At 36.7% G+C, this 27,187-nt stretch overlaps 1 long non-coding RNA gene across 1 annotated transcript in view; it reads left to right on the top strand.

Moving 5' to 3' along the window:
- The first annotated feature begins 3,984 nt into the window (after nucleotides 1–3,984).
- LOC141278404 (uncharacterized) overlaps nucleotides 3,985–27,187 on the top strand; it is a 222,857-nt gene continuing 199,654 nt past the window's right edge. Inside the window, exons 1-2 of the long non-coding RNA XR_012331138.1 lie at nucleotides 3,985–9,352; nucleotides 17,358–17,421. This is a non-coding gene — a long non-coding RNA (uncharacterized lncRNA). The remainder of the gene's footprint in view (nucleotides 9,353–17,357; nucleotides 17,422–27,187) is intronic.

Raw genomic sequence — 27,187 nt, 5'->3', positions numbered from 1 at the left:
TAATGCTCAAATGCCAACTGGTTCAAAACCATATTACCATAATTGTTGGGGATCATCAAGTTCTATTAAAATGCTTGTTATGTTTGTTGACTATTATTTAAAGGATTTTTCTAAATATAAATTAGCCAAAATAGTAAATTTTTCTTGATTTCTAATATTAACCTAATAAGTGATTATATTGGGAATATCAAATATGGTATTAAATATTAACTAAAGGTAGTCAATGAGTTCTCATATAATTCATAACCTCTTAAAAGGAAATTAATATTTTAATGGGTTTTGATTAATTGATTAAAGACAGGAGAAAAAAGTGGAGTTAGAAATGACAGTTATTTTTCTTGGCTTTTGCCACTTATAAAGTGTTTTCACATACATTATCTCCTTGGATTTTTACAACACTCTTCTGTTGTAAGCAGAGCAAGAATTTGTTGAATGGATCCAAATTTGATGGATACAATTGAAGTACACATTGATTTTTTTTTAAAACACCTTTATTGGAGTATAATTGCTTTACAATGTTGTGTTAGTTGCTGCTGTATAACAAAGTAAATAAGCTATATGTGTACGTATATCCCCATATCCCCTCCCTCTTTCATCTCTCTCGCACCCTCCCTATTCCCCTCTAGGTGGTCACAAAGCACCGAGCTGATTTCCCTGTGCTATGCGGCTGCTTCCCACTAGCTATCTCTTTTACATTTGATAGTGTATATATGTCCATGCCACTCGCTCACTTAGTCCCAGCTTACCCTTACAGCCTCCCCGTGTCCTCAAGTCCATTCTCTATGTCTGCATTTTTATTCCTGTCCTGACCCTAGGTTCATCAGAACCTTTTTTTTTTTTTCAGATTCCATACATATGTGTTAGCATACTGTATTTGTTTTTGTCTTTGACTTACTTCACTCTGTATGACAGACTCTAGGTCCATCCACCTCACTACAAATAACTCAATTTCGTTTCTGTTTATGGCTGAGTAATATTCCATTGTATATATGTGCCACATCTTCTTTATCCATTCATTTGTTGATGGACACCTAGATTGCTTCCATGTCCTGGCTATTGTAAATAGTGCTGAAATGAACATTGTGGTACATGACTATTTTTGAATTATGGTTTTCTCAGGGTATATGCCCAGTAGTGGGGTTGCTGGGTCATATGGTAGTTCTATTTTTAGTTTTTTAAGGAACTTCCATACTGTTTTCCATAGTGGCTGTATCAATTTACATCCCACCAGCAGTGCAAGAGGGTTCCTTTTTCTCCAAACCCTCTCCAGCTTTTATTGTTTGTAGATTTTTTTGATGATCGCCATTCTGACTGGTGTGAGGTGATACCTCATTGTACTTTTGATTTGCATCTCTCTAATGATTAGTTATGTTGAACATCCTTTCATGTGTCTGTTGGCAATCTGTATATCTTCTTTGGAGAAAGATCTATTTAGATCTTCTGCCCATTTTTGGATTGAGTTGTTTCTTTTTTTATTATTCAGCTGCATGAGCTGCTTGTATATTTTGGAGATTAATCCTTTGTTCATTTCTTCATTTGCAAATATTTTCTCCCATTCTGAGAGTTGTCTTTTCGTCTTGTTTATGGTTTCCTTTGCTGTGCAAAAGCTTTTAAGGTTCATTAGGTCCCATTTGTTTATTTTTGTTTTTATTTCCATTTCTCTAGGAGGTGGGTCAAAAAGTATCTTGCCATGATTTATGTCAAAGAGTGTTCTTCCTATGTTTTCCTCCAAGAGTTTTATAGTGTCTGGCCTTACATTTAGGTCTTTAGTCCATTTTGAGTTTATTTTTTTGTATGGTGTTAGAGAGTGTTCTAATTTCATTCTTTTACATGTAGCTGTCTAGTTTTCCCAGCACCACTTACTGAAGAGGCTGTCTTTTCTCCATTGTATATTCTTGCATCCATTATCAAAGATAAGATGACCATACGTGCATGGGTTTAGCGCTGGGCTTTCTATCCTATTCCATTGATCTATATTTCTGTTTTTGTGCCAGTACCATACTCTCTTAATTACTGTAGCTTTGTAGTATGGTCTGAAGTCACAGAGACTGTTTCTTCCAACTCTGTTTTTCTTTCTCAAGATTGCTTTGAGAAAGCAAAGCAATTTGGGGTCTTATGTTTTGTACAAATCGTGAAATTTTTTGTTCTACTTCTGTGAAAAATGCCATTGGTAATTTGATAGGGATTGCATTGAATCGGTAGATTGCTTTGGGTAGTATAGTCATTTTCACTATATTGATTCTTCCAATCGAAGAACATGGTATATCTCTCCATCTGTTTGTATCATCTTTAATTACTTTCATCAGTGTCTTATAGTTTTCTGCATACAGGTCTTTTGTCTCTTTAGGTAGGTTTATCCCTAGGTATTTTATTCTTTTTGTTGCAGTGGTAAATAGGAGTGTTTCCTTGATTTCTCTTTCAGATTTTTCATCATTAGTTTATAGGAATGCAAGAGATTTCTGTGCATTAATTTTGTATCCTGCTACTTTACCAAATTCATTGACTAGCTCTAGTAGTTTTCTGGTGGCATCTTTAGGATTCTCTATGTATAGTATCATGTAATCTGAAAAGAGTGACAGCTTTACTTCTTCTCTTCCATTTTGGATTCCTTTGACTTCTTTTTCTTCTCTGATTGCTGTGGCTAAAAGTTTCAAATCTATGTTGAATAATAGTGGTGAGAGTGGGCATCCTTGTCTTGTTGCTGATTTTAGAGGAAATGGTTTCAGTTTTTCACCATTGAGAACAATTTTGGCTGTGAGTTTGTCATGTATGGCCTTTATTATGTTGAGGTAAGTTCCCACTATGCCTACTTTCTGGAGAGTTTTTATCATAGATGGGTGTTGAATTTTGTCGAAATGTTTTCCTGCGTCTATTGAGATTATGATATGGTTTTTGGTTTGTAGTTTTCTTTTTTTGTGACATCTTTGATTTTGGTATCAGGGTGATGGTGGCCTTGTAGAATAAGTTTGGGAGTGTTCCTCCCTCTGCTATATTTTGGAAGAGTTTGAGAAGGATAGATGTTAGCTCGTCTCTAAATGTTTGATAGAATTTGCCTGTGAAGCCATCTGGTCCTGAGCTTTTGTTTGTTGGAAGATTTTTAATCACAGTCTCAATTTCAGTGCTTGTGATTAGTCTGTTCATATTTTCTATTTCTTCCTGGTTCAGCTTCGGAAGGTTGTGCTTTTCTAAGAATTTGTCCATTTCTTCTAGGTTGTCCATTTAATTGACATAGTTGCTTGTAGTAATCTCTCATGATTCTTTGTATTTCTGCAGGGTCAGTTTTTACTTCTTTTTAATTTCTAATTATGTTGATATGAGTCTCCCTTTTTTTCTTGTTGAGTCTGGCTAGTGGTTTATCAATTTTGTTTATTTTCTCAAAGAACCAACATATAGTTTTATTGATCTTTGCTATTTTTTCCTTCATTTCTTTTTCATTTATTTCTGATCTGATCTTTATGATTTCTTTCCTTCTGCTAACTTTAGGGTGTTTTTGTTCTCCTTTCTCTTATTGCTTTAGGTGTAAGATTAGGTTGTTTATTTGAGTTTTTTCCTGTTTCTTGGGGTAGGATTGTATTGCTATAAACTTCCCTCTTAGAACTTCTTTTGCTGCATCCCATAGGTTTTGGGTCATCGTGTTTTCATTGTCATTTGTTTCTAGGTATATTTTGATTTCCTATTTGATTTCTTCAGTGATCTCTTGGTTATTTAGTAGTTTATTGTTTAGCCTCCATGTGTCTGTATTTTTTACAGTTTTTTTTCCTGTAATTGGTATCTAGTCTCATAGCATTGTGGTCAAAAAAGATACTTGATATGATTTCAGTTTTCTTAAATTTACCAAGGCTTGATTTTGTGACCCAAGATATGATCTTTCCTGGAGAATATTCCATGAGCATTTGTGAAGAAAGTGTATTCTGTTGTTTTTGGATGGAATGTCCTATAAATATCAATTAAGTCCATCTTGTTTAATGTGTCATTTAAAGCTTGTGTTTCCTTATTTATTTTCATTTTGGATGATCTGTCCATTGGTGAAAGTGGGGTGTTAAATCCCCTACTATGAGTGTCTTACTGTCGATTTCCCCTTTTATGGCTGTTAGCATTTGCCTTATGTATGGAGGTGCTCCTATGTTGGGTGCATAAATATTTACAATTGTTATATCTTCTTCTTGGTTTGATCCTTGATCATTATGTAGTGTCCCTCTTTGTCTCTTGTAATAGTCTTTATTTTAAAGTCTATTTTGTCTGATATGAGAATTGCTACTCCAGCTTTCTTTTGATTTCCATTTGCATAGAATATTTTTTTCCATCCCCTCACTTTCAGTCTTTATGTGTCTCTAGGTCTGCAGTGGGTATCTTCTAGACAGCATATGTATGGGTCTTTTTTTTTAAATCCATTCAGCCAGTCTATGTCTTTTGGTTGGAGCATTTAATCCATTTACATTTAAGGTAATTACTGATATGTCCTATTACCATTTTCTTAATTGTTTTGAGTTTATTTTTGTAGGTCTTTTCCTTCTCTTGTTTCCTGCCTAGAGAAGTTCGTTTAGCATTTGTTGTAAAGCTGGTTTGGTGGTGCTAAATTCTCTTAAATTTTGCTTCTCTGTAACGGTTTTAATTTCTCCATCGAAATTGAATGAGATCCTTGCTGGGTAGAGTAATCTTGGTTGAAGGTTTTTCCCTTTCATCACTCTGAATATGTCCTGCCACTCCCTTCTGGCTTGCAGAATTTCTTCTGAATGCTCAGCTGTTAACCTTATGGGGATTCCCTTGTATGTTATTTGTTGCTTTTCCCTTGCTGCTTTTAATATTTTTTCTTTGTATTTAATTTTTGATAGTTTGATTAATATGTGTTGGCATGTTTCTCCTTGGATTGATCCTGTATGGGACTCTCTGCACTTCCTGTACTTGATTGAATATTTCCTTTCCCATAATAGGGCAGTTTTCAACTATAATCCCTTCAAATATTTTCTCAGACCCTTTCTTTTTCTCTTCTTCTTCTGGGACCCTTAAAATTTGAATACTGGTGTGTTTAATCTTGTCCCCAGTGTCTCTGAGACTGTCCTCAATTCTTTTCATTCTTTTTTCTTTATTCTGCTATGTTGTAGTTATTTCCACTATTTTATCTTCCAGGTCACTTTATCCGTTCTTCTGCCTCAGTTATTCTACTATTGATTCCTTCTAGAGAATTTTAAATTTCATTTACTGTGTTGTTCATCATTGTTCATTTGCTCTCTAGTTCTTCTAGGTCCTTGTTAAACCTTTCTTGTGTTTTCTCCATTCTATTTCCAAGATTTTGGATCATCTTTACTCTCATTACTCTGAATTATTTTTCAGGTAGACTGCTTATTTCCTCTTCAATTGTTTGGTTTCGTGGGTTTTTACCTGCTCCTTCATCTACTGCATATTTCTCTGTCTTCTCACTTTGCTTAACTTACTTTGTTTTGGATCTCCTTTTCACAGGCTGAAAGTTCGTAGTTTTCATTGTTTTTGGTGTCTTCCCCCAGTGGGTAAGGTTAGGTCATTGGGTTGTGCATGCTTCCTGGTGTAGGGGACTTGTGCCTGTGTTCTGGTGGATGGGGCTGGATCTTGTCTTCCTGGTGGGTAGGGCTGTGTCTGGTGGTGTGTTTTGGAGTGTCTGTGAGCTTAGTATTATTTTAGGCAGCCTCTCTGCTAATGGATGGGTTTGTGTTCCTGTCCTGCTAGTTGTTTGGCATGGGGCATCCAGCACTGGAGCTTGCTGGTTGTTGAGAGGAGCTGGGTCTTAGCATTGAGACAGAGATCTCTGGGAGAGCTCTCACTGATTGATATTACGTGGGGCTAGGGGGTGTTTGGTGGTCCAATGTCCTGAACTCAGCTCTCCTACCTCAGAGGCTCAGGCCTGACATCAGGCTGGAGCACCAAGACCCTGTCAACCACCTGGCTCAGAAGAAAAGTGAGAAAAAAAGAAAGGAAAAAAATTTTTTGAATAAAATAAAATAAAAAATTTATTAAAATAAAAAAGTAATTTAAAAATAGAGAGCAACCAAACCAATAAACAAATCCACCTATAATAACAAGTGCTAAAAACTATACTAAGATAGGGCTTCCCTGGTGGCGCAGTGGTTGAGAGTCCGCCTGATAATGCAGGGTACGCGGGTTCATGCCCCGGTCCGGGAGGATCCCACATGCTGCAGAGCGGCTAGGCCCATGAGCCATGGCCACTGAGCCTGCGCGTCCGGAGCCTGTGCTCCGCAACGGGAGAGGCCACAACAGTGAGAGGCCCGTGTACCGAAAAACAAAAACAAAACAAAACTATACTAAGATAAACATAAAAATCAGAAACAAGTCAGTCACAGACAGCAAATCCCAAGTCTACAGTTGCTCCCAAAGTCTACCGCCTCAATTTTGTGATGATTTGTTGTCTATTCAGGTATTCCACAGATGCAGGGTACCTCAGGTTGATTGTGGCAATTTAATCCGCTGCTCCTGAGGCTGCATGGAGAAATTTCCCTTTTTCTTCTTTGTTCTCACAGCTCCTGGCGTTCAGCTTTGGTTTTGGCCCCACCTCCTCATGTAGGTTGTCCTAAGGCTTCTGTTCCTGCCCAGACAGGATGGGGTAAAGCAGCAGCTGATTAGGGGGCTCTGGCTCACTCATGCCAAGGGGAGGGAGGGGTATGGTAGTTATAACTGGAATGCAGGGCGAGCCTGCAGCAGCAGAGACCAGCATGACGTTACAACAACCTGAGTCATGCTGTGTGTTCTCCTGGGGAAGTTGTCCCTGGACCACGGGACCCTGGCAGTGGTGGGCTGCACAGGCTCCCGTGGTGGGGGGAGGGGTGGGGCATGTGGATAGTGACCTGTGCTTGCACACAGGCTTCTTGGTGGCTGCGGCAGCAGCGTTAGCGTTTCATTCCCGTCTCTGGTGTCCGAGCTGAAAGCCGTGTCTCTGGAGCTCATTTAGGTGGTGCTGTGCCTTCTGTGGTCAGACGGGAAAGTAATCCCCTCTCCTCGCACACCCTGAAACAATGGTCTCTTGCCTCTGAGGCAGGTCCAAACTTTTTCCCGTACTCCCCCTCGGCTAGCTGTGGCGCACTAGCCCCCTTCAGGCTGTGTTCACACAGCCAACCCCAGTCCTCTCCCTGGGATCCGACCTCTGAAGCCTGAGCCTCAGCTCCCAGCCCCCACCCGCCCCGGAGGGTGAGCAGACAAGCCTCTCAGGCCAGTGAGTGCTGGATCAGCACTGATCAGCTGGATCAGCACTGATCAGCAGAGGATCAGCACTGATCCTCTGTGCAGGAATCTCTCTGCTTTGCCCTCTGCAGCCCTGTTGCTGCGCTCTCCTCCGTGGCTCTGAAGCATCACCCCCGTCCACACACCATCTCCGCCAGTGAAGGGGCTTCCTAGTGTGTGGAAACTTTTCCTCCTTCACAGCTCCCTCCCAGAGGTGCAGGTCCCATCCCTATTCTTTTGTCTGTTTTTTCTTTTTTTTTTTTTTTTGCCCTACCCAGGTACGTGGGGATTTTCTTGCCTTTTGAGAAGTCTGAGGTCTTCTGCCAGCATTCAGTAGGTGTTCTATAGGAGTTGTTCCACATGTAGATGTATGTTTGATGTATTTGTGGGGAGGAAGGTGATCTCCATGTCTTACTCCTCCGCCATCTTGAAGGTCGCCACACATTGATTATTATATGTTGTATCCAAGGACATATAGTTAGGAAGAGTAGACATTTGGGTAAGTATTACCTATCTCAATAATCAGATTATTCCTTATTTTTTCATCTTTGTAAAAATATTTTGTAAATATTTTACGTAATTAGCCCCATCAAATAAAGGTAGAGTTTATACTGTACTGTGGAACTACTTAAATTCTGATCCCAAAATAGCCCCGTACAAAAATTCTTAATTAGAAAGGCTTACCTTTTAGGAAAATATTTTTCTTTTGTGTGTGCATATGTGTGTGTATGTGAATTTGTGTTTTTTAAAAATTCTTATTGAAATATAGTTGATTTACAGTGTTTTAGTTTCAGCTATACAGCAAAGTGATTCAGTTATACGTGCATGCACACACACACACACACACACATATATAGTTTTTTTTCAGAAGATTTTCCAGGTTATTACAAGATATTGAATATAGTTGCCTGTGCTATATACAGTAAATCCTTTTTGTTTATCTATTTCATATATAGTGGTGCATATCTGTAAATCCCATACTCCTAACTTATTCCTACCCGTATATATATATATTCTTTTTAGGAAAAGATTTTTCAATCCATTTGTTCAGTTTGTTAAGGAGATCTTATGTTTACAGAATTGTGAAGGGAAACTTGATGATACAGATGAAGGTACTTTAATCAGCTCAGATTCTATTTTAGTCAAATCCAATTTAGTTGTAGATACGCCTGATACCTGTCACCATGATTAAAATTCTGAAGGTTAGCCTTCCCTGGTGGCGCAGTGGTTGAGAGTCCGCCTGCCGATGCAGGGGACACAGGTTCGTGCCCCGGTCTGGGAAGATCCCACATGCCGCAGAGCGGCTCCGCAACGGGAGAGGCCACAACAGTGAGAGGCCTGCGTACCGCAAAAAAAAAAAAAAAAATTCTGAATGTCAATAAACTAAGATGCTGACTGCAATATCTATATCTAAACAAAAATTATGTCATTTAAAAAATATTTCTGTGCTTTCAAGTTACTATTACTGAAAATAATTTTCTAGATTTTAATTATAAATGAAATAATAGCTGTTGATAATGGAGAGTTGAGTTGTATCCCTAGGTCTTTCAATTAGGAAACAAAACCTTGGGAAATCACTTAATTGCTTTGATCTTTAGGTTGAAACAAATTCTAACATTAAACTAACTCTTATTATGTAGTGCTTTACAGTTTACAAAGTATTTTCATTTTTATCATACTTTAACAATTCAGAAATTGAGGTTCAGGAAAGTAATTTGCTAAACATAGTAGTGGGGCATATACATTTTCAGGGGAAAGATACTGATGAAAGGGAGGGATTGAATATGCAGAAGCAAGAGGGATGACCATACAGAAGAAAACATGAAAGTAAGATTCCTGAAAAGGTGGAAGGGGATAGTCTCTAAAGCATTGGCCTTGAGAGAAGGAACATCTATTCTAATGTAATAGCTCAGAGAGAGAAGAAAATTAGTGCATGTGTATATAGACTTATAGGTTCAGTAGTGGAAAGTTAAAGATAATTTTATCTGATGGCTTCAGATCTCTGTGAAGTTGGCAAGGTCATCTGCTGTGAGTGAAGAAAGAGGAGCATAGAGAAGATTTCAAAGACTTATTGCAAATAATGGGAGGTCAATCCGAACAAACAAACATAGCAGGATTACCAGACAGTGGTAAAGCCCCATTTGAGGTTAGTAATAATAAATGAATGAACTTATATTATTTTGCCCCCAGTAGTCTTTGACTTCTCAGTTTTAAGAATAGAAAAAGTAAATATCAGCATTTGAGGGTCTCGTCCAACAGATAAGCTGAAAGCAAAGAAAGGCTAAGAAATGTAAGATATTGTCAATACTGTTATTTAAAGGATATTATTTAAAGGATAAACTATGAAATCTAAACTGAATAAAAAATTGAAGAGAGAGAAATGGGAGAGAACACCGTGAGAGAGAAAGAAAGAGAATGTTGTGGTGAATTGTAAGTGCATCAATGCCATGGAGATCGAGAAAAAATAAAAGACTTAAAATTTTGATAGTTGAGGGACACCCCTGGCAGTCCAGTGGTTAAGACTCCACACTTCCACTGCAAGGGGCACAGACTGGTTCAATCCCTGGTTGGGGAACTAAGATCCCGCATGTAGTTGACGGGTAAATATGGAGACATGATTGTGATCATAAGCAAGAATGCTTGGAATAGTAATTTGGGAAGAAACACATAGATGATAGCAAACGAAGTGAATGGCTGATGTAAAGTAGGTTATTGGAGGTCAAGAGATGAGGAGGTCAAGGAGCAGAGTCCATATTATGGAAGGGTGGTCTGCTAGAATAATGATAATACCCAACATGATAATAGAACTTGAAACATAAGAGAAGGCTGTGTGAATTGAGTATCAAAATTTTGATAAATGAGGGAGAGTGATTAGAATATCATTACTTGACAGTTCCAAGGATGGAGAAAAAAATGATACAGACAAACACCATGACCCTTTTAAAAAGGACATAAGGTTTTTTACAGAAGCAAGTGGGAACAATGATCTACAGTGTAAATGCTGTTTGGATTTTGAAAGAATAAACAATCACCACTTGAAAGCAATAAAGGGAAAGGGTACCTTCTTTGAAGAACTAGGTTTTACTTATGGCAAAGATGTAGAAGGAATGCTTAGAGAAAAGGTTGAAAATAAAGGGAAGTGTGCTGCTTTTAGAAGGGAAATGTAAGTGAATGGGGATAATGGTACAGTAGAGTATTATGGCAAACAGCAAGTTGGGAGTGGGCAAGCAGTAATGAATGGGAAGAGGTTGGGGAGCTTTCACTTTGGTTGTTGACTGTGTTGAATGCAAGCTTGAGAATCATGGCAGATTTAATCTCAGTGTACTAAAATGTAATCTGTCTAATAGTGACATAATTTATCAACTTTTGAAAATCTTTATGTGCTAGCCGGGAAAAAATGGTTAATTCACTAATTCTTGGTTGCACTGTTTTATATGTCCCTTAGATCAAGCTTGTTTATGTGGTAAATATCTACATAGATAATAATTTTTTGTTATTTGATCTATTAAAGATTGAAAGAACTGAACTGAAATCTCTGATGGTGGATTAGTCACTTTATCCCTGCATTTTATTTTATTAAAAAATTTTAATTAAAAAAATTTTTTTTGGCTGAACCATATGGGATCTTAGTTCCCCAGCCAGGGATTGAACCCACACCTGCTGCACTGGAAGCATGGAGTCTTAGCCACTGGACCATCAGGAAGTTCCTCTCCCTGTATTTTATTAATTTGTACTGTGTATATTTTATGACACTTTATTAGGTACGTGTAAGTTTAAAATTGATAGATTTTCCTGGTGAAATGTACCATATTATCATTATGTGATGACCATTTCTATAATAATGCTTTTTCTCTTTAAGCTTATTTTGTTTGATATTAATTTAGTGATTTGTGCTTTAAAAAATTATTTTCGGGCTTCTCTGGTGGCGCAGTGGTTGAGAGTCCGCCTGCCGATGCAGGGGACGCGGGTTCGTGCCCCGGTCTGGGAAGATCCCACATGCCGCGGAGCGGCTGGGCCCGTGAGCCATGGCCGCTGAGCCTGCGCGCCTGGAGCCTGTGCTCCGCAACGGGAGAGGCCACAACAGTGAGAGGCCCGCGTACCGCAAAAAAAAAAAAAATAAATAAATAAATAAAATAAAAAATTATTTTCTTGTTATAACTTTTCCATTATTTTACTTCCAACTTTTGTGTCCTAATATTTTTTTCCTTTTTTTGAATATTATTTTTTTATACAGCAGGTTCTTATTAGTTATCCATTTTATACATATTAGTGTATATATATCAATCCTAATCTCCCAGTTCATCACACCACCACCCCACCCTGCCCCACTTTCCCCTTGGTGTCCATACGTTTGTTCTCTACATCTGTGTCTCAATTTCTGCCTTGCAAACTGGTTCATTGGTACCATTTTTCTAGATTCCACATATATGCGTTAATATTTGATATTTCTTTTCCTCTTTCTGACTTACTTCATTCTGTATGACAGTCTCTAGGTCCATCCACGTCTCTACAAAAGACCCAGTTTTGTTCCTTTTTATGGCTGAGTAATATTCCATTGTATATATGTACCACATCTTCTTTATCCATTCTTCTGTTGATGGGCATTTAGGTTGCTACCATGACGTGGCTATTGTAAATAGCACTGCAATGAACATTGGGTGCATGGGTTTTATTAAATTTTGGTTTTCTCTGGGTATATGCCCAGTAGTGGGGTTGCTGGGTCATATGGTAATTCCATTTTTAGTTTTTTAAGGAACCTCCATACTGTTCTCCATAGTGGCTGTATCAATTTACATTCCCACCAATAGTGCAAGAGGGTTCCCTTTTCTCCACACCGTCTACAGCATTTGTTGTTTGTAAATTTTCTGATGATGCCCATTCTAACTGGTGTGAGGTGATCCCTCATAGTACTTTTGATTTGCATTTCTCTAATAATTAGTGATGTTGAGCAGCTTTTCATGTGCCTCTTGGCCATCTGTATGTCTTCTTTGGAGAAATGTCTGTTTAGGTCTTCTGCCCATTTTTTGATTGGGTTGTCTGTTTTTTTACTGTTGAGCTGCATGAGCTGTTTATATATTTTGGAGATTAATCCTTTGTCTGTTGATTCATTTGCAAATATTTTCTCCCATTCTGAGGGTGGTCTTTTCCTCTTGTTTATAGTTTCCTTTGCTGTGCAAAAGCTTTTAAGTCTCATTAGGTCCCATTTGTTTAATTTTGTTTTTACTTCCATTTCTCTAGGAGGTCGGTCAAAAAGGATCTTGCTGTGATTTATGTCAAAGAGTGTTCTTCCTATATTTTCCTCTAAGAGTTTTATAGTGTCCGGTCTTACATTTAGGTCTCTAATCCATTTTGAGTTTATTTTTGTGTATGGTATTAGGGAGTGTTCTAATTTCATTCTTTTACATGTAGCTGTCTAGTTTTCCCAGCACCACTTACTGAAGAGGTTGTCTTTTCTCCATTGTATATCCTTGCCTCCTTTGTCATAGAATAGTTGACCATAGGTGCGTGGGTTTATCTCTAGGATTTCTATCCTAATGCAATGGGATTTCTATTGATCTATATTTCTGTTTTTATGCCAGTACCATACGGTCTTGATTACTCTAGATTTGTAGTAAGTCTGAAATCAGGGAGTCTGATTCCTTCAGCTCCATTTTTTCCCCAGAGATTGCTTTGGCTATTCGGGACCTTTTGTGTTTCCATACAAATTTAAAGATTTTTTGTTTTAGTTCTGTAAAAAATGCCATTGCTAATTTGATAAAGATTGCATTGAATCTGTAGATTGCTTTGGGTAGTATAGTCATTTTCACAATATTGATTCTTCCAATCCAAGAACATGGTACATCTCTCCATCTGTTTGTGTCATCTTTGATTTCTTTCATCAGTGTCATATAGTTTTCTGAGTACAGATCTTTTGTCTCCTTCGGTAGGTTTTTCCCAGGTACTTTATTCTTTTTGTGGCAGTGGTGAATGGCATTGTTTCCTTAATTTCTCTTTCTGTCTTTAGTTGTTAATGTATAGGAATGCAAGAGATTTCTGTTCATTAATTTTGTATTGTGCCACTTTACCAAATTCATTCATTTGCTCTAGTAGTTTTCCGGTGGCATCTTTAGGATTCTCTATGTATAGTACTGTGTCATCTGTAAACAGTGACACTTTCACTTCTTCTTTTCCAATTTGTATTTCTTTTATTTATTTTGCTTCTCTGACTGCCGTGGCTGGGACTTCCAAAACTATGTTGAAATAAGAGTGGCGGGAGTGAACATCCTTCTTTTGTTCCTGATCTTAGAGGAAATGCTTTCAGTTTTTCACTATTGAGAGTGATGTTTGCTGTGGGTTTTGTCAAATATGGCCTTTATTATGTTGAGGTAAGTTCCCCCTATGCCCACTTTATGGAGAGATTTTATCATAAATCGGTGTTGAATTTTGTCAAAAGCTTTTTCTGCATCTATTGAGACGATCTTATGGTTTTTATTCTTCAGTGTTTTAATATGGTGTATCACATTGATTGATTTGTGTATATTGAAGAATCCTTGCATCCCTGGGATAAATCACACTTGATCATGGTGTATGATCCTTTTAATGTGTTGTTTGAATCTGTTTGGTAGTATTTTGTTGAGGATTTTTGCATCTGTATTCATCAATGATATTGGTCTGTAATTTTCTTGTTTTGTAATATCTTTGTCTCGTTTTGGTATCGGGGTGGTCTTGTAGATGGTGGTCTTGTAGAATGAGTTTGGGAGTGTTTCTTCCTCTGCAGTTTTTTGGAAGAGTTTGAGAAGGATGGGTGTTAGCTCTTCTCTAAATGTTTTGAGAATTCACCTGTGAAGCCATCTTGTCCTGGGCTTTTGTTTGTTAGAAGATTTTTAATCACAGTTTCAATTTCATTACTTATGTTTGGTCTGTTCATATTTTCTGTTTCTTCCTGGTTCAGTCTTGGAAGGTTATACCTTTCAAAGAATTTGTCCATTTCTTCCAGGTTGTCCGTTTTATTGGCATAGAGTTGCTTGTAGTAGTCTCTTAGGATGCTTTGTATTTCTGTGGTGTCCATTGGAACTTCTCCTTTTTCATTTCTAATTTTATTGATTTGAGTTCTCTCCCTCTTTTTCTTGATGAGTCTGGCTAAAGGTTTATCAATTTTGTTTATCTTTTCAAAGAACCAGCTTTTAGTTTTATTGATCTTTGCTATTGTTTTCTTTGTTTCTATTTCATTTATTTCTGCTCTGATCTTTATGATTTCTTTCCTTCTGCTAACTTTGGGTTTTGTTTGTTCTTCTTTCTCTAGTTCCGTTAGGTGTAAGGTTAGATTGCTTATTTAAGATGTTTCTTGTTTCTTGATGTAGGCTTGTATAGCTATAAACTTCCCTCTTAGAACTGCTTTTGCTGCATCCCATAGGTTTTGGATCGTCGTGTTTTCATTTTCATTTGTCTCTAGGTAGTTTTTGATTTCCTCTTTGATTTCCTCAGTGATCTCTTGGTAATTTAGTAACGTATTTTTTAACCTCCATGTGTTTGTGTTTTTTACATTTTTTTCCCTGTAATTGATTTCTAATCTCATAGAGCTGTGGTCAGAAAAGGTGCTTGATATGATTTCAATTTTCTTAAATTTACTGTGGCTTGATTTGTGACCCAAGATGTGATCTATCCTACAGAATGTTCTGTGCACACTTGAGAAGAAAGCGTAATCTGCTGTTTTTGGATGGAATGTCCTATAAATATCAATTAAATCTATCTGGTCTATTGTGTCATTTAAAGCTTCTGTTTCCTTATTTATTTTCATTTTGGATGATTTGTCCATTGGTGTAAGTGAGGTGCTAATGTCCCCCACTATTCTTGTATTACTGTTGATTTCCTTTCTTATAGCTGTTAGCAGTTGCTTTATTATTGAGGTGCTCCTATGTTGGGTGCATATATATTTATAATTTTTATATGTTCTTCTTGGATTGGTCCCTTATCACTATGTAGTGTCCTTCCTTGTCTCTTGTAACATTCTTTATTTTAATGTCTATTTTATCTGATATGAGTATTGCTACTCCAGCTTTCTTTAGATTTCCATTTGCATGGAATATCTTTTTCCATCCCCTTACTTTTTTATAGACAGCATAAATATAGGTCTCACTTTTGTATCCATTCAGCGAGCCTGTGTCTTTTGGTTGGAGCATTTAATCCATTCACATTTATGGTGATTATCAATATGTATGTTCCTATCACCATTTATTTAATTGTTTTGGGTTTGTTTTTGTAGGTCCTTTTCTTCTCTTGTGTTTCCCACTTTGAGAAATTCCTTCAGCATTTGTTGTAGAGCTTGTTTGGTGGTGCTGAATTCTCTTCACTTTTGCTTGTCTCTAACGCTTTTGATTTCTCCATCGAATCTGAGTGAGATCCTTGCTGGGTAGAGTAATCTTTCCCAGCAAGATTAAATATATCATGTCACTCCCTTCTGGCTTGCAGAGTTTCTGCTGAGACATCAGCTGTTAACCTTATGGGAGTTCTCTTCTATGTTATTTGTTGTTTTCCCCTTGTTGACTTTAATAATTTTTCTTTGTCTTTAATTTTTGCCAATTTGATTACTATGTGTCTCTGCCTGTTTCTCCTTGGTTTTATCCTGCCTGTGACTCTCTGTGCTTCCTGGACTTGGGTGCCTATTCCTTTCCCTTGTTAGAAAAGTTTTTGACTATAATCTTTCAAATATTTTCTCAGGTCCTTTCTCTCTCTCTTCTCCTTCTGGGACCCCTATAATGTGAATGTTGTTGCATTTAATGTTGTCCCAGAGGTCTCTTAGGCTGTCTTCATTTCTTTTCATTCTTTTTTCTTAATTCTGTTCCACAGCAGTGAATTCCACCATTCTGTCTTCCAGGTTGCTTATCCATTCTTCTGCCTCAGTTATTCTGTTATTGATTCCTCTAGTGTATTTTTCATTTCAGTTGTTGTATTGTTCATCTCTGTTTGTTTGTTCTTTAATTCTTCTAGGTGTTTGTTCTTCAATTCTTCTAGGTCTTTGTTAAACATTTCTTGCCTCTTCTCTATCTTTGCCTCCATTCTTTTTCTGAGGTCCTGGGTCATCTTCACCATAATTATTCTGAATTCTTTTTCTGGAAGGTTGCCTATCTCCACTTCATTTAATGTTTTTCTGGTGTTTTATCTTGTTCCTTCACCTGGTAGAGAGTCCTCTGCTTTTTATTGTGTGTATCTTTTTGTGAATGTGGTTTTCTTTCCACAGGCTGCAGGATTGTAGTTCTTCTTGCTTCTGTGTCATTATGTTTTAAATGTATTTCTTTTGAATATCAAGTACCTTGATTTTTAAAGTCTAATTTGAGAATATGTGCCTTTTAACTAGTGAGTTTAAATCATTTATGTTTTTGTTACTATTGTTATGTTTGGAACTGTTTCTACTTTAAATTTTCACTTTGCCACTTAGAAGATAATGCTCATTTCAAATGGATAGCAATTCACTGCTATTCACCTCAGGAAAAGTCAAATCAGGTTTAAAATTCCTTTCCATTCCTCCACCAAAACAAAAGCTACAACAAAATTATTTATAAATCCCTGTTCTCCTTAAACACTCAAAGTAGGAACATGATGGGCAAAAATGGCATCTGTATTTTTAATAAAAGTTAAATATAGTGTAAAGCCATGGTCTTATTCTTCTGAACTTCTTGGGACTTATGTAGCTTATTATGTAAACCTCTGTAATTTAAGTTGCGTAGCCAGTTGAATTTCATGTGTGATTATCATTGCCTGTTGAAAGTGCATTAATTTGTTGGAACAGGAACAGTGTAGGGGAGTTAATTATATGTTGTCAGCAATGAACAAATGTCAACATTTAAAAATGAATTATTATTTTTGAGATACCATGATTAAATCAAACTAGTATGTGTTCAGGGATTGGGAGTGGGGATGGACACTCTGAGAAATAAAATAGCCTAGGGTGAAACACCTGGTTTTGTGAAAACTAATTTTTGAAGCATTGTCTTACATACTGTGGCAAAATAAAAGAGCCCTGAAAGATACAAGGACTTTGACACTCATTATAGCTGAGAACCTCAAGTAAAGATAAGATACAATGTTTTCTCTAAATGCTATTGCCCAAATAAGGAAAACCTACAATTGAAAACTGAGATTAGTGTATACTTAACCTTGTTTTCTCTGCCCAGGGCCATGGCCACTGCATTAGTTGTTGGAGTTGTGAGACTTACTGAAGCTTTGTCTGGATTCCAGGTAAATTTTGTTTTGTTTTGTTTTCTGTAGAATTGCCATATGGACTTGAATATATTAAAACGTATTTTCTAATCTTACAGAATCCCAAATTTGGTTGTTCCTGTATTCTTTATACTGGTGACTGCTTTGTGAGGAGTGTGATGTAATGTGAATAGTGTAGGCACTAGGCATTAAATTCAAACTCTACATCTTAGTAGCTGCATAAACCTGGACAAGTGAACTAACCACAAACACTTCAATTCCTCCATCCTCTGTGTTAGTTAACTTGATTGGTGGTGGGGGAGATCCTCTCACAGTGTATATGTATATCAAACCATCATGTTGTATACTTTAGATGTCTTACAATTTTGTCAATTATACCCCAAATAAGCTGAAAAAAATTGTCTCTGTCCTTGAGCAGGATGTATTAAAAATATTGCTCTGCCTATCTCATAGAGGAATTGTGAGAATCAAATGAGGTAATGTATGTGAAATTCTTATAGATCTTATAACACATTATAAAAAGGTTAGCTATGTTATTTGGAATCTCCAAAGCTACTACTGCATAGTATGGATAGTATTGCCTTCACATGAATTCTTTAGTAATCACAACTTACATGGTGTTTTTGCCTTTATATTTGTTTCAGTAATTTAATATTTAATTTGTTTGTGAGGTGCTTTACTTTCATAACAGGATATACAAACAGCTGCCCATGACAAATGTAGTTGTTCTTAAATAACTTCTAAAATTTTCTTGCTAAAGGCACAAGGGTTATTGAAATAGCATATATATACCAAATTTTTTTCAAGTCTAATTGCTGTAAAAATAATAACTTTTGTCATAAAACCTGCAGGTCTTTATCTAAATTTGTGTCAATACCATAGTAGTCTTTATAATCTTTTTAGGATTCCAACATTCAGTTAGGGATCAAACTCTTGAAAGTTGACTAAATCATTGCTGTTAAGTATTTTTTTAATTAAAAAAAAATTTTAATTGAGGTATAGTTGATTTACAATATTACATTAGTTTCAGGTATACAACATAGTGTTTCATGCTTTTTATAGAATATACTCCATTAAAAGTTATTAGAAAATAATGGCTAAAATTCCCAGTGCTGTACAATATATTCTTGTTCCTTATCTGTTTTTACATAATGGTTTATATCTCTTAATCCCATATCCCTATCTTGCTCCTCCCCTCTTCCCTTTCCCCACTGGTAACCACTAACTTGTTCTCTGTATCTCTGTTTACATGTAGCTGTCCAGTTTTCCCAGCACCACTTATTGTCTCTTCTCCACTGTATATTCTTGCCTCCTTTATCAAATATAAAGTGACCATATGTGCATGGGTTTATCTCTGGGCTTTCTATCCTGTTCCATTGATCTACATTTGTTTTTGTGCCTGTGCCACACTGTTTTGATTACTGTAGTTTTGTAATAGTCTGTAGTCAAAATGCATGATACCTCCAGCTCTGTTGTTCTTTCTCAAGATTGTTTTACTATTCAAAGTCTTTTGTGTTTCAGTACAAATTTTAAAATAATGAAGAATGCCATTGGTTTTTGATAGGGATTGCATTGAATCTGTAGATGTCCTTTAGTAGTATGGTCATTATAACAATATTAATTCCTCAAATCCATGAACATAGTGTATCTTTCCATCTGTTTGTGTCATCTTCAATCTCTTTCATCAGTATCTTAATTTTTTAGTATTGGTCTTTTACATCCTTAGGTAGGTTTATTCTTAGGTATTTTGTTCTTTTTGATGTGATTGCAAATGGGATTGTTTCCTTAATTTCTCTTTTTGACAGTTTATTGTTAGTGTATAGAAATGCAACAGATTTCTGTATATTAATTTTGTGTCCTGCAACTTTACCGATTGATGAGCTTTAGTAGTTTTTTGGTGGTGTCTTTAGGATTTCCTAAGTACAGTATCATGTCATCTGCAAACAGTGACAGTTTTAATTCTTCCTTTCCAATTTGGATTCATTTTATTTCTTTTTCTGGTCTGATTGTTGTGGCTAGGTCTTCCAATACTATGTTGAATAAAATTGACCAGAATGGGCACACTTGTCTTGTTCCTGATCTTAGAGGAAATGCTGTCAGCTTTTCACCATTAAGTATGAGGTTAGTTGTGAGCTTATCATATATGGCTTTTATTATGTTGAGGTATGTCCCCTCTATGCCCACTTTCTGGAAATGGATCTTGAATTTTACCAAAAGCTTTTTCTGCATTTATTCAAATGATTATGTGGTTTTTATTCTTCAATTTGTTATTGTGGTATATCACATTGATTAATTGTGGATATTGAAGCATCCTTTCTTTTGAAAAAAAATTTTTTTAATTAATTTAATTTATTTATTTTTGGCTGTGTTGGATCTTCATTGCTGCGTGCAGGCTTTCTCTAGTTTTGACGAGTGGGGGCTACTCTTCATTGAGGTGCGCAGACTTTTCATTGCAGTAGCTTCTCTTGTTGCAGAGCATGGGCTCTAGGTGCACAGGCTTCAGTAGTTGTGGCACACGGGCTCAGTAGTTGTGGCTCACAGGCTCTAGAGTGCAGGCTCAGTAGTTGTGGCACATGGGCTTAGTTGCTCCATGGCATGTGGGATCTTCCCAGACCAGGGCTTGAACCCGTGCACCTTGCATTGGCAGGCAGATTCTTAGCCACTGTGGCACCAGGGAAGCCCCGAAGCATCCTTTCATCATTGGAGTAAATCCCACTTGGTCAAGTTTTATGATCCTTTTAATGTCTTATTGGATTCAGTTTGCTAATATTTTGTTGAGGATTTTTGCATCTATGTTCATCAGTGATACTGGCCTGTAATTTTCTTTGTGATATCTTTGTCTGGTTTTGGTATTAGGGTGCTGGCTTCATAGGGTGAGTTCAGAAGTGTTCCTTCCCCTGCAATTTTTTGGAACAGTTTGGTAGAATTCATCTGTGAAGCCATATGGTCCTAGACTTTCATTTGTTGGGAGTTTTTAAATTACTGATTCAATTTCATTACTGGTAATTGTTCTGTTCATATCTTCTATTTCTTCCTGGTTCAGTCTTGGGAGATTGTACATTTCTAGGAATTTGTCCATTTCTTCTAGGGTGTCCATTTTATTGGCATATAGTTGCTCATAGTAGTCTCCTATGATCCTTTGTATTTCTGTGGTTTCTGTTCTAACTTCTTTTTCATTTCTGATTTTTACTGATTTTGGTCCTCTCTGTTTTTTTCTTGATGAGTCTGGCTAGGGGTTTATCAATTTTGTTTATTATAAGAGCCAGCTCTTAGTGTCATTCATCTTTTCTATTGTTTTTTCAGTCTCTATTTTATTTATTCCTGCTCTGATTCTTTATTATTTCTTGCCTTCTACCAACTTTGGGTTTTGTTTGTTTTTCTTTTGCTAGTTCCTTTAGATGTAAGGTTAGGTTGTTTATTTGAGATTTTTCTTGTTTCCTGAGGTAAGCATGTGTCACCATAAACTTCCCTCTTAGAACTGCTTTTGCTTTGTCCCATAGATTTTTGATTGTTGTATTTATGTTTTCATTTGTCTCCAGGTATTTTTTAAATTCTTCTTTGATTTCTTCAACAATCCATTGATTGTTTAGTAGCATATTATTTAGCCCCCATGTGTTTGTGGTTTTTGAAGTTTTTTTCTTGTAGTTGATTTCTAGTCTCATAGCTATATGGTCAGAAAACATACTTGATATGATTTCACTTTTCTTAAATTTACCAAGGCTTGGTTTGTGGCCTAGCATGTGATATATCCTGGAGAATATCCGATGTGTACTTGAAGAGAATGTGTATTCTGCTGCTTTGAATGGCATATTCTATATATATCTATTAAGTCCATTAGTCTAATGTGTCATTTTAGGCCAGTGTTCTCTGATTGACTTTCTGGCTGGATGATTCGTCCATTGTTGTAAGAGGCGTGTTAACCTGGGAGGAAAGGATTTGAATTTGAGAGTGGTCACCAGCATTCAATGAAGCCAAAAGCCAAGATGAGGATTATAGAGTCTAGTGTGTTTGGTGTTAGGTGGCTGTGTTTTATATCCCACATTTACCCCTTAAGAATGACTTTCTATCCTTCTCCAACCTGCTTTGTGCCCAGGGAAAGTTGACCTAACACACATCAACAATGTTCTTTTTCCCTCTGGCTTCTGGTTGTGTTTGGACAATGGGAGGCACTGAGGAGAGATAAGAGAACAGAAAGAGAGGTAACTCCTGTTATTTATTTTGATATCTCTCTCCCTCCTAGGTCACAGATTGGCAGGGGCAGTGTTCTCTCCCAACAACTAAAGCTCCTGTTGGACAGCACTTTCCTATAACTATGTCTCTCTGGTTTCCTCAAGGCCTGGGGGTAGTAGTCACTTACACCTGTTGCTAGCCCTGTGGTGCTTTACCATCCCCTGTTAGTTTCCTGCCTACATTCTTGTATACACACAGTCTCTTCCTTATACTCCTTTCAATCATACCTTTTCTGTTTGTGCTGTTTCTTGCCAGAAACCTGCCTGACACAGAGGTCATTGTTGATCTTTGTTAGAATCACTTTTAGTGGAGTGGTTGAGGAAGAGAGGTAGAGAAGTAAATGGAAAGAAAGAAAGAAAAAGATTAAGGACATGGATTCTTTTTTCAAGAGTGTGGCAGTGAAGGGAAGGAGAATGCTAGAGAGCATCATAGCTAGTGAAAATTCTGAAGAACTAGAAAAAATAAATTTAATGAGAGATGTAGACTTAATTTTAGGTTGTGAATAAGAAGTTAATATAGAAGGAGAAGAAAAATGGTATAATATAAGCAAAAAAGTTGTGAAATTTGAATGTGATATAATCTGATTAAAATCACAGATGGCAGGATTAGCCTTGTACAGAGAGACATCTTTGAGAACAATGAAATGGTGAATAGAGGATTAATATATGTGGGGTAAATCATTAGGGAAGTTCTTGCTGAGGAGGCTCGATTTCTTCTGTGATGTTGAAGGCAATGTCATTTTTTCAGAGGGGGAAGGATTTGTGAGAGGAAGACTGACAGGGAATGATAAAGGATGAAATGATGACTGTGGGAAATGGAAGAGGGAATTATTTGCTGGATAAGCTATGTACTCTAGTTGAAATGTCCAGAAATTTGGGGATTTAAAAGAGAAGTGCTTTGGAAGAATAACAGGATGAAATATGGAGTGTGCTAACAGGAAGGTGGTTGACGTCATCTTCCAAGTGTCTAAGCTACATGGGAAGGACAGAAATCATGAAAATGGAGATAGTGTTAAAAAGACAAGATTGAGAAATTGGAAGTCTTAAAGAATGTACGTTGGGAGTAAAGGACTGAGAGAGCTTGAGGGGTAGATGCCTATCATCAGAGAATGGTATAATGAAATTGAAGATTTTTCAGAGTAGTGAAAGTAAAGGAGGAACTGAATAGATATGACAGTGTGTTAGCTAATCAGAGAGGCATGAGTGGATGACAATTTCTTCACTGAAATTCTATATCAGCTGGGTTCCAGAATATAAGACCTTAGACAGTAATAAACAAAATAAAAATAAATCCCCATCTTTTTAAATTTCAGAAATGTGTGCTCCTAATTGCAAGTCCTGAAATGACTATATCTTACCCATTTTAATTACCACCCTCTATTATCTAACATAATTCCATGCATGTATTAGATACTCAAATATTTGTAGAGTATTTGAAAAAAAGAACAAAGAAAAACACATCAAATTTTCATTATAAGATAATAGCTTACTAGATATATTTGAGCAGCTAGGTATATGATTGTAATTATATTCTGCAATAAATTCAGTATAAAACTCCTCAAAATTCTGTAAATTTCTTTCTTATTTGATGTTAATGTTTGTTTGGCACTTCTGTTTTCAGAACTAATTTAATTTATATTTATTGTGGTATCTACAGTCAATTTGATATGGCAGGTTGTTTTTAGGCTCTTTCTCTTTCAATTCAAATATATAGATTTTTAAAATAAGTTCCTTATATAGAGGAATGTGAGTGGTGTGTTTGGGATAGATAATAGCATTCAAACTTCTTCATAAATGAGCTTCTATTTATGTAAGCATATCTTTAAGATCTTATATTTATGTACTATGTTACCATTTTACTTCATATATAACTGTTAGTAATTATAAGAATAATAATAACATTGGGTATTGTTTATTATGTGACAGGTGCTGTTCTAAGTAGTTTAGACGATTTACTCATATTTTCCAAAATGTGCTATTATTATTCTTATTTTACAGATGAAGAAACAAGTATAGAGAGGTTAACTAACTTGCCTAAGATCACAAAATTAGTGAGTAGATTCAAACCTAGGAAGTCTGGCACCGGTGCTCAGGATATTAACTACCACTACTAATATAGACATAGATTTAGATACAAATGTAGATGCATTTATCATCTGCTTGCTTAAATGTCTGTTTTCTTTACCTTGAACTCCCTAAGGTCAAGGACATTGCATGGCACATTGCAGCTTATCAATAAATATTGTAAACTAATGAAAAATCTTCTCACTTTCCAAGATAATTTTGTTGTTTCCTACAGATTTTTCTATTATATTTATAATACTTTTCAACTAACACTCTTGGCTTTTCTTTTCAAGTCTATTCCAGTTATTATTTGGGTGGTTTGTTATGAGACATATTATGACATTTTAAATCTCTACATCTAAAACTTCATTCTTTTGCTGAGACAAAAATTATCTCTTCCTCTCCTCCTGCCAAATATCACAGCAGATTAAGTGTTTACATGAGGGGAGTTTGTAGTCCAGGATTTCTGCAGCAGCGGGCTTCAAATATTCCAGTCAAATCCTGCCTTTTTTCTGACTCTTCCTGATGAGTGTTATCGTCAAAGTTTCACTCTGGCATCTATTAGTCACTGAGTGCTTATTTTGAGAATGGTTGCTATCATCACTACTCCCTTTACAAAGGTGCCACCTAGTTACTTTTGTTTTGGCAATTATGGGTTAAATACATTCCAGGGGTTAGTCCTGCTTAAGCTTGCTAGCTCTCTATTTTAAATTAATGCACAGTGGGTCATTTCTTACAAGAGTAAAGCTTTCATTAAACAGGAATCTTTCAAAGCACTCATTTTTATTCTTTTCCATAGATGAGAGTCTTCTTTCACTTTTCTCCCTCTGCCCTACAAAGCTACACTACACTGCAGTTAATAATGACTGGTGATTGAAAAGAACTTATACCTTAATCTTAAAATATTGTTCTCTTTTGAGATACATGTTTGACTATCCTTCCCCACTGCCTTGTGATCATCTTTTTAAGTATTTACTTCCAGTCCATCGAATTAATATCACCCTAAAAGACCTGTTCCACTAAGGAGTTTTTAAATGATAAATATCACATATAAGGATCCGTTTTTTGCTATGGTTTTTAAGTCCAGTAATTCCCTAACAGAGAACTCTGTAATGGATTAATAAATTCATTAGCAGTTACTCAGTAGGAGAAAACATGTGGAACTCTTTTTAAAAAGCTCCTCATTTTATATATAATTACCCTTCAGTCTCCCTCCTAGCATTCATCAATTTAGAAATAGGCCATAGGGTATTTAAAATGCCTTTCCCAATTGGTAAAGAGGAATAGAAGATGGAATTTTGGATTCATAAGCAGAAACTACCTATTGCAGTAACTACATGTTAAGGACTGGTCAATGTAAGCTGGTCACAGTTAGGAATTCTATCTCACCCATATTTGAATCACCAATATCTAGTATAACTGCAGACCTTCTTTTTCTTTCCCATTCTTCTTTTCCCTTTTTCTTCCCTTCCTCCAGTTGAGACATAGGATTTTGGGGTCTAGGAGAGAGGTAGAGCTGGAAATGTGAGTTTGAAAGCAGTCTGAATATAAATGGTATTTAAGACTATAGACAGGAGGGAGTTACCTAGGGTGAATGTTTAGAGAAGTTAGAGAAGGAGACTTAGAGGAATAGTCAGTAGGATAGAAGCAGGATGTGTTCAAAGAAGCCAAAGGAAGTGACTTAAAAATAGGGGAGGTGGTCAGCTCTGACACATGCTTATAGGAGATAGAATAAAATAAGGAATAATGCTGAGTCTAAACTCATACTGTTCACTGTACAACAGGCCAATAAATCGAGAGATGAGTTGTTGGGGCAAGGAATAGCAACTTTATTCAGAAAGCCAGCAGACCAAGATGGTGGACTAATGTCCCAAAGAACCATCTCACCTGAGTTAGAATTCAGGTTTGTTTTATACTAAAAGGGAAAGGGGTGTGGTAGATTGTTGCAAACTTCTTGGTGCCAGAATCCTTTGCTCTTGCATCTGTCCATGTAAGTCCCGTCACAGTGTTCCTATAAACCTCCAACAAGACAAATGTTATACTCAATTCTGCAACTTTATATCTCTAGATGAATGGAAAAGTGTTATACCTTTAAAGGTCAACACCTTGAGAATGGGCTATCCTGTGTATTTCAGGCTATAAGCAACATTATTTTAGTGATTAACTTGCAACAAAAACAGTATAATACAAAGGTTAAAGTAAAAGAAATAGATCCAATATGGAGTCAGATTTGTCTTTCTCTGTTACAATAAGACTTATAAGGAATAAACTTAAGTTTGACAAGGTGATTACAACTGTAATTAGAGTGCTTGGGACAAAGGCCTGATGGGAGTGGGATGAAAAAAATTAGAAATGAGGAATAAAGATAATGACTTTGGACACTTCTTTCAAGAGATGTGATTTTATTTAAAAAAATTTTTTTAGTATTTATTTTATTTACTTATTTATTATTTTTGGCTCTGTTGGGTCTTAGTCGTGACACACAGGATCTTCATGCAGCACATGGGCTCTTCGTTCTGGTGCGCAGGCTTCTGTCTAGTTGTGGCATGTGGGTTTTCCCTTCTCTTGTGGCGCGGGCTCTAGAGTGCATGGGCTCTGTAGTTTGCGGCACGTGGGCTCTCTCGTTGAGGCGGTAGAGCTCAGTAGTTGTGGCACGTGGGCTTAGTTGCCCCGTGGCATGTGGGATCTTAGTTCCCCAACCAGGGATCGAACCCTCGTCCCCTGCATTGGAAGGCGGATTCTTTACCACTGGACCACCAGGAGATCCCCCAAGAGATGTGATTTTAAAGGGAAGCAGAGAGGTGAAGAATAGCTGGAAATTTTAAATTATAAGGGGCATATTTTAAATAGTGGACAATTTAAAAACTCATTTATAAGCCAGTATGAATAATACAGCATAGAGAAAGTGAGAAATAGATGATGCGGGTAGAGGGGAAATAATTTCAGGAATAAAATTACTGTGTGGGTGAGCATAGGATCCATAGCACAGTTTGATCAGTCGGGCTGAGCTGCGTGAGCTCCTTCCATTTTAACATCAATGGAAACAGTGTTTACATGAAGGTGCATATTTTAGATTGGTAATGGAAAGGTGAGGTAGGGCTCATCTGATAATTTCTGTTTTCTCAATGAAATATGGGCAAGGTGAAGTGTTTGGCATGGGGTCAAAATGTTTTAAGGAAAAAAGAGAAGCCATAAAATAGTCGTTTAGGAGAGTGGAGACTAGAATTTGCGACATATATCTGGTTTCAACATTGGTTCACCAGAGGAAAATGTGCAAACCTGTTTTAAGCACACTTGTCTCTGAGAGCCCATACTTGGTTACTTATCAAGCACCATGTCTTCAAAGATAGGCTATATCACTTTGGCTCTCACTCACTGTCATTTTCCACTCTGATTCAGACACCTAGAATTTTCTTCTGTCTTGCTTTTCAGCTCATTCATGCGTTTAAAAACATTTTTTCAAATTATATTTTATTTTGCATTTCTATGTG

This window comes from Tursiops truncatus, chromosome 1, assembly GCF_011762595.2.
Source record: "Tursiops truncatus isolate mTurTru1 chromosome 1, mTurTru1.mat.Y, whole genome shotgun sequence".
NCBI classification, from domain to species: Eukaryota; Metazoa; Chordata; class Mammalia; order Artiodactyla; family Delphinidae; genus Tursiops; species Tursiops truncatus.
Note: the sequence above shows the minus strand (reverse complement) of the source record. Positions and strands in the feature narration are given on the sequence as shown.